General features: G+C 40.8%; 1 long non-coding RNA gene across 1 annotated transcript in view; it reads left to right on the forward strand.

Moving 5' to 3' along the window:
* The window catches only part of LOC142750964 (uncharacterized), a 31,077-nt gene that overhangs the window by 3,698 nt on the left and 18,472 nt on the right, over window positions 1-8,907 (forward strand). The window contains exons 2-3 of the long non-coding RNA XR_012882656.1: window positions 3,852-3,946; window positions 4,128-4,247. This is a non-coding gene — a long non-coding RNA (uncharacterized LOC142750964). The remainder of the gene's footprint in view (window positions 1-3,851; window positions 3,947-4,127; window positions 4,248-8,907) is intronic.

Raw genomic sequence — 8,907 nt, forward strand, 5'->3', positions numbered from 1 at the left:
GCTGCATCAGCGGAACAATAAAAAAAGTTATGGCTGTTTAAATATGGAGACAGAAAAACAAATAATTTTGAAAAAAAAGTGTTTTTACTGTGTAAAAGTAGTAAAACATATAAAATCTATACAAATTTGGTATCGTTGCAATCGTAACAACCCGCTGAATAAAGTTCTTGTTTTATTTATACCACACGGTAAACGGCGTAGATTTAGAACGCAAAAAAAAATAGTGCCACAATGTCTGTTTTTTTTCTATTCCCCCCAAAAAAAGTTAACAAAAGTTAATAAATAAATTATATGTACTCCAAAATGGTGCTATTAAAAATACAACATGTCCCGCAAAAAACAAGACCTTATACAGCTATGTTGACGCAAAAATAAAAAAAGTTATAGCTCTTGGAATGCGACAATGGAAAAACGTAAAAAATACCTTGGTCATTAAGGTTTAAAATAGGCTGGTCATTAAAGGGTTAAAATAGATTGTTCTAGTGTTAAAGATAAATTCATAATAATAATAAGAAGAAATATGAACCACAAGACTAATTTTGTGAAATCAAGTACTTCTCTAAACATTAGCTCATGGATTTTACCAAATTTTCCAACCAAATGCGTATTAGGAAATCTGCTTCATTCTAGAACTTAGACATTAAATGCACTAAGGCTTCGTGCACATGACCAAATGTAGGATTCATGTGGTACAGATCTGTAATATGGCATCTGTAAAAACCTATATGCCCATACCGAGACTTCATATGCATCTGATTTTATAAGGAAATACACAAAGGATTTTTCTCATGGATTCTGTGCAAATCTATCAGAAGTATTGCATGATTTCTAGGGGAGAATATCATGTCTAATGGTCTACCTCAGCGTGCCGCCATGCAGGGTCCATGCACATGGAATTCCTAACACCTGGCTGCAATTTACGGCAGCCTATAGGTGGTCAATGACAGAATACAAAAAAATTGTCTGTATTTGCATTTGGTAAGGAGAGAGATTTAATAATACTTCAGTAAATAATTGGAAATTGTATTTGTAGTTTTCCATAAAGCTATTTCTATGCACTAAGCTAACTGAAGATTGTACAGTAGTTCCTTTACAACTTATATTTTAAATTGTAGGACCTTCATCATTCCACTTCCATATAACTAGATGTTGTTGTGAATTTTTCTTTTACAATGTATGTAATTTTTGAAAATTAACTGCTTTCCCTAAATGTCCTCCTATGTAAGTAAAATATATTTTTGTTGTTAATATTATCAATATAGTATTAATATTATGGTAGAGATACTATTGGTACGCCAGATTTCTGGCCTGAATCTTTTTGGCGCAAATAATTTTAGACAATTTTATCAACAAAATGTGCCAAAAAGAACCGTTTGCAACTTTTGGTTTAGTGAAAAAACGGGTGTTTCTTAATATGCGCCAAATTGCACAAGAATTTTAGCACAAAAAAAGTGGACTAAAAGAGGCCAACCAAGAGGTGGTATAAAGTTAGACAGAAGTGTCTAAAACTGTGTAAAATGTATCATCCAGTATAAGTAACTGTGATAAATTTAGGGAACCTAGTCTAATTCTAAGCTGTCCGAATTTAAGACAGTAGTTGTAAATCTGTCCCATTATGTTTTTGTTAAGAAAAAAATGATTGTGGCTAGAAATAAGCAAGTTTGTGAGTTATAGCATTGGACCACAGGGAATATTTGTGCATCTGTACAAACTCTGAGCACATGGCCATGTGTATGATGCCTTAGAGCCAATTCAGTAAGCACCAATGTTCCCTTTTTTTTGGCATTTCAGAAGCATGACTTATTGACAAACTGATGCAATCAGATTAGGATTGATGTTGATTTGTCATGACATTTTCAATCAATTTATATCAGTTAAATATTTAGTGTGACTGTCCATGAAGTTCATTGGGGAAAGGTTAATGATCTCTAGAGCACTGGCCAACACACCAAGACCAGGCATCTGCCATCGCTATAATTATAGTCTATCCAAGAGAGGTTCACACAGTTCATACAAAGCCAGGGTCAAGTCTGGAAACTTTAGAACAAAAGCTAATGTCACAGGACAACCAGTTCTTCCAGATCCTAAACAAATTAATGGCAATAGCTTAAGGCTTGATATGTTCTAAATTATAGCCAGAAGACTTTTCAAACCTATGATCAATACCCTGAGTTTTTCCGAGAGCTGTATTTGCCCGAATACAAATAATGTGTCAACAGGTGCCATTCCAAAGAGATAAATGTAGATCCCCCTCAATGTACTAAATTCTGCAGTTGGTTTAGAAGATTGAAGATATCTTAGTCTGTTTTGGTAAAATACTTCCTTAGAAAGTTCTTATCAAGAGATTCAGCAGAGTCTCTAAGAAATCTAAGTTTAATGTCTTGTCTCTACTTGGGATTACCATTGGTGTTAAACTGTCTCTGTCCATTGATATTTGGATAAGACTAGTTTTAATTGTTTCATTTCTTCAACCACCAATTGAGTTAGGAGACCAACGGAAATCTCTTGATGCAACAGAATATCAAAATATTAATATTTCAAGAACTAAGGACTTTAGGGGAAGTTGAGAATACCTTAAAGAGGCTCTGTCACCAGATTTTGCAACCCCTATCTGCTATTGCAGCAGATAGGTGCTGCAATGTAGATTACAGTAACGTTTTTATTTTTAAAAAACGAGCATTTTTGGCCACGTTATGACCATTTTTGTATTTATGCAAATGAGGCTTGCAAAAGTCCAAGTGGGCGTGTTTAAAGTAAAAGTCCAAGTGGGCGTGTATTATGTGCGTACATCGGGGCATTTTTACTACTTTTACTAGCTGGGCGTTCTGACGAGAAGCATCATCCACTTCTCTTCAGAACGCCCAGCTTCTGGCAGTGCACAGACACACAGCGTGTTCTCGAGAGATCACGCTGTGACGTCACTCACAGGTCCTGCATCGTGTCGGCCACATCGGCACCAGAGGCTACAGTTGATTCTGCAGCAGCATCAGCGTTTGCAGGTAAGTCGATGTAGCTACTTACCTGCAAACGCTGATGCTGCTGCAGAATCAACTGTAGCCTCTGGTGCCGATGTGGCCGACACGATGCAGGACCTGTGAGTGACGTCACAGCGTGATCTCTCGAGAACACGCTGTGTGTCTGTGCACTGCCAGAAGCTGGGCGTTCTGAAGAGAAGTGGATGATACTTCTCGTCAGAACGCCCAGCTAGTAAAAGTAGTAAAAACGCCCCGATGTACGCACATAATACACGCCCACTTGGACTTTTACTTTAAACACGCCCACTTGGACTTTTGCAAGCCTCATTTGCATAAATACAAAAATGGTCATAACTTGGCCAAAAATGCTTGTTTTTTTAAAATAAAAACGTTACTGTAATCTACATTGCAGCGCCGATCTGCTGCAATAGCAGATAGGGGTTGCAAAATCTGGTGACAGAGCCTCTTTAACCTCTTTTGCTGTAACCTTTTCAATACTACTATTGCCATATGGATTAAGACTGTCCTTTATACTATTTTGTGTTACAAGGGATTAAAAAATGCTACAAATAAATAGGTACACACACACACACACACACACACACACACACACACACACACACGGAGTGGCCGGGAATTACTACTCCCTCCTCCTTGTCACTAGTATTACATATTCATTCAAACGCAATACCACTGCTGACACCATGCGTAAATTTATAGTCTGGCATTACAAACTAAGACAAAACATCTTTTTAGAAGTCAATTCTGCAGTCTAAAGTAATAAGAAGCCCTCTCTAGAGTTTACATTTGCATATGTTGTATTGCTTAGAGAGTCAAGTTTTAGACTGTTAAACCGATTACCCTTAATTCTGACAGGTAGGAGGATTTGGGAGTGGAGGATTTTTAACAAAATGTTACCTGTCCAACAAAGGGCGGAGCTCTCCATATGTTGCGCTGCTGTCTTGACTGAGGTAAAACAGATTTCCATTTAAACTATATGCTTTTTTTTTTTAACAATAATGCATTTTAAGCCCAGCACTAAATTATACCTCTCAATGGGTCAATGAGATTCATAACCTAATTTGCCATTATCACAAAGTCTTGTCTTAAAGGGATTGTATGAAATCTAAAAGGTCTGCCTTTTTTCCCCAGTAACAGCACCACTCTTGTTCAAAGGCTCTACGGATATGTAGTATTTCACTTAAAGGGAAGATGTTCAGAAGCAAGGACTAGGAGCGGAGGGAGCAGAGGCAGCGGCGGCGACAGGAGCAGGTAAGTTGTGTTTGTGTGTGTGTATGTTCGTGTTATACTGTGTGATTACCACTGTATCTAATCCTCCTACACTGTGCATTCGCTCAAAAAATGGTGGAACACAGTGTAGGAGGTTTGAACATTCAACCCCCTACTTTCTCCTGGCACTAGCCAGGAGAAAGGAGGGGGGATTGTTTGAGGACACTAGAGCGTGTGTGTCTTCTCCAATTTTGCAGCATAAAGCAATGAGGTTGCTTTACCACATGCCAATACTGCAATTTTGGGAATTGCTCCCTCTATTTTTCTAGCGACACATTCCCTTTAAATGGATCAAAGCTGTAATACCAGACTGCCCACAGACAAGAGTGCACTGTTTAAAGAAAATCAATAAAAAAAAAATCTAATACTTACAATCCCTATAATTTGGAAAGTTATCACATACCTGAAACAATGCAACCCAAAAGAGTTAAAGTGTAGCTAAACATTTGACAAACTTCTGACATGTCATAGTGACATGTCAGAAGTTTGGATTGGTGGGGGTCCGAGCACTGAGACCCCCTCCAATCGCTAGAACGAAGCAGTTGAAGCGCTCGTGTAAGTGTACAGCCGTTTCGTGTCTGTTCGGCTTTTTCCGGAAATAAATGTATTGTGTACGGACTCAATAGAAAGTCTATGAGCCCGTACTGCGATACATCGGCTTTCCGGAAAAAGCCGAACAGACACGAAGCAGCTGAGCGCTCACACCAAGCGCTTCAGCTGCTACATTCTAGCGATTGGTGGGGGTCTCAGTGCTCAGACCCCCACCAATCCAAACTTCTGACATTTCACTATGAGACGTCAGAAGTTTGTCAAACGTTTAGCTACACTTTAGAGCATGATTTCAGTCAAAATCGAAATATATAATTGTAACTCCACATAATATACATTTAGGCCTCATGCACACGAACGTATTTTTGTCCTCCCGTAAATACTGGCGTAAATACGGGTCCTTGGTCACACATATTCGACCCGTATTCACGGGCACGTTTTCACTGCAAAATTGCACTGCACTAATCGGCAGCCCTTTTCTCTATCAGTGCAGGATAGAGAGAAGGGACAGCCCTTTCCGTAATAAAAGTAAATGAAGTTCATACTTACCCGGCTGTTGTCTTGGTGACGCGTCCCTCTCTTGACATCCAGTCCGACCTCCCTGGATGACGCGGCAGTCCATGAGACTGCTGCAGCCTGTGATTGGCACAAGCTGCAGCGGTCACATGGGCTGTAATGTCATCCCAGGAGGCCGGACAGGAGGAAAAAACAGGGAGTTCAGGGTAAGTATGAACGTCTTTTTTTTTTTACGGGTTGATCTATATTGTGATCGGAAGCCGCTGTCCAGGGTGCTGAAAGAGTTGCTGCCGATCGTTTAACTCTTTCAGCACGCTCGACAGTGACTATCCACTGACGTCGCCTAGCAACGCTCCCGTAATTACGGGTGCACACACGTAATCACCCGTAATTACGGGAGCCCCATAGACTTCTATGGGCCTGCCCGTGCCGTAATTACGGCCTAAAATAGGACATGTTCTATATTTTTCAATGGCCCGGGCACCTTCCCGTAAGTATACGGGGAGGTACCCGTGGTCAATAGAAGTCTATGGGCCCGTAATTACGGGCCGTGATTACGGTCCGTGATTACGGGTGTTTTTACGTTCGTGTGCATGGGGCCTAACAGTGGCTCTGAGATCTGACAAAAACAAAAAAAAAAAATGACAGTCAAAATCAAATAAAACTAAAAAGTGGTTTTATTTAGTAAAAGTGTCAAAACAAATAACACATACACATATATGTTATCCCCGCGATCGTAACAACTTGACCAATAAAATGAACACATTAATTAAACCGCCGGATGAACGGCGTCCAAAAAAAACGCAAAAAACCATGGCAAAATTCTCTCTTTTCTCCCATTCCCCCCATAAAAAAATAAAATAAAAGTTAATCTATAAGTCCTACATACCCCAAAATAGTACTAATGAAAACTACACATTGGCCCGCAAAAATCAAACCCACATACGGCCACATCGACGGAAAAAGAAAAAAATTACGGTTTTTGGAATGCGGCGATGCAAAAACAAGTAATTTTTTTCTAAAAGGGTTTTTATTGTGCAAACGTAGGAAAACATATAAAACCTTTACATATTTGGTATCCCCGTAATCGTGCCGACCCATAGAATAAAAATAACATGTTATTTACGCTGCATAGTAAACGGTGTCAATTTATAACGTGAAAATTAATGCTGGAATAGCAGCTTATTTTCAATTCTCTGCTAAAATAAAGTTAATAAAAGTTAATCAATATATTGTAAGCATCTAAAAATGGTACAATTACAAAGTACAACTCGTCCCGCAAAAAAACAAGCCCTTATACGGCTATGTCGACAAAATAAAAAAAAGTTACGACTGTTGGAATGCGACCGTAAAAAAACAAAAAATAATCCTTGGTCATTAACGTGCAAAATGGCCCGGTCATTAACCCCTATCCGCACCAGGACATAACTGTCCGTCCTCGCAGGAGGCTACTTCCCGCACGAGGACGTACAGTTACTGAGTTAATCCCGGTGCACACTGTCGGCGACAGTGTGCACCGGGAACCGGGAGGTCAGCTGTCGCCGACAGCTGACACTCCCCTCTTGCTGGCCAGCGGTCCTTTGCCGCTGATTTCGGCGCATTAACCCCTTAAATTAGGCGATCGGGTGCAATCGCCGAATTTTAGGGGTTTCTAACATATCGGCAGACCCCCGTCCGAAATCGCGGGGTCTGCCGATAGTTAGTATGGCAAACGGAAGCCAAATAAGTTTTATCTTTTAACCCCTACCCGCACCAGGACGTAACTGTCCGTCGTTGCGGGAAGTTACTTCCCGCACGAGGACGTACAGTTACTGAGTTAATCCTGGTGCACACTGTCGGCGACAGTGTGCACCGGGAACCAGGAGGTCAGCTGTCGCCGACAGCTGACACTCCCCTCTTGCCGGTCAGCGGTCCTTTGCCGCTGATTTCGGCGCATTAACCCCTTAAATTAGGCGATCGGGTGCAATCGCCGAATTTTAGGGGTTTCTAACATATCGGCAGACCCCCGTCCGAAATCGCGGGGTCTGCCGATAGTTAGTATGGCAAACGGAAGCCAAACAATGGCTTCCGGGTCTGCCATGGACGGAAGCCCATCAGGACCAACCTTCGGCTGGTCCTGATAGGCTTCCTGTCAGAGTGACAGGAAGTCACTGTGTCGTTCCCGATGCACACTGTCGGCGACAGTGTGCATCGGGAACTTGGAGATCAGCTGTCCCCGACAGCTGACACTCTCCAGTGTTGCCGATCAGCGGCTCATCGCCGCTGATTTCGGCAATTAACCCGTTACATGCGGGGCTCGATTGCGATCTCCGCATGTAGCGGGTTTGTAGCGCATCAGCAGCCCCCATGAAATCGTGGGGGCTTCTGATGCTTGTGATGGCACCCGGGGGCCAGACAACGGCCCCCAAGTCTGCCATGTATGTCAGCCTATGAGGATCAGCCTCTGCTGATCCTCGTAGACCAACTGTCAGAGTGACTGTGACGTCACACTGACAGTTGGAATACGTTACACTACCTAGGTAGTGTAATGTATTCTAGCAGCGATCAAAGCTGCAGGTCAAAAAAAAGAAAGTGTAAAAAGTAAAAAAAAAGTTTATAAACAAAAATATAAAGTGTAAAAAGTAAAAAAAAGTTAATAAAAATGTTTTATAAAAGTGTAAAAATAAAAGGTTTTGTTTTCCTATAATAAGTCATTTATTATAGAGAAAAAATGAAAACGTTAAAAAAAGTACACATATTTGGTATCGCCGCGTTCGTAAGGACCCAATCTATGAAACTATAATGTTAATTTTTCCGCACGGTGAACGCCGCAAACAAAATAAACGGAAAACTGTCAGCATCGCTATTTTTTGGTCACCACCCCTCCCAAGATATAGAATAAAAAGTGATCAAGAAGTCGCATTTACCCCAAAATGGTACCAATAAAAACTACAACCTGTCCCGCAAAAAACAAGACCTCCCAAAGCTTTTTTGACGAAAAAATAAAAAAGTTACGGCTCAGAATAGCGTGTTTCAGAAAATAAATTATTTTATAGAAACTTAATTTTATTGTGCAAACGCTGCAAAACTTAAAAAAAACTATACACATGTGGTATCGGCGTAATCGTACCAACCGGCAGAATAAATTAAAACGTAATTTATTGCGCACGGTGAACGCTGTAATAAATAAAGAATTTAAAGCGCCAAAATCGTTGTTTTTTGGTCACCATAGCTCTAAAAAAGATCCTGAGGGGCCAAAATGCTCACTATACCCCTAGAAAAATTCCTTGAGGGGTGTGGATTCCAAAATAGGGTGACTTTTGGGGGGTTTCCACTGTTTTGGTCCCTCCGGGGCGTTGCAAACCCGACATGGCACTGAAAACCAATCCAGCAAAATCTGGGCTCCAAAATCCAAAAGGCGCTCCCTCCCTTCTGAGCCCTGCTGTTGGTCCAAACATCAGTTTAAGACCACATATGGGGTATTACCGTAATCGGGAGAAATTGCTTTACAAATTTTGGGGTGCTTTTTCTCCTTTATTCCTTGTAAAAATGAAAAAATTCTATGTTTCCACAGAAAAATAGGTGATTTTCATCTTCA

The sequence above is a fragment of the Rhinoderma darwinii genome, chromosome 3, assembly GCF_050947455.1.
Source record: "Rhinoderma darwinii isolate aRhiDar2 chromosome 3, aRhiDar2.hap1, whole genome shotgun sequence".
Taxonomy (NCBI): Eukaryota; Metazoa; Chordata; class Amphibia; order Anura; family Rhinodermatidae; genus Rhinoderma; species Rhinoderma darwinii.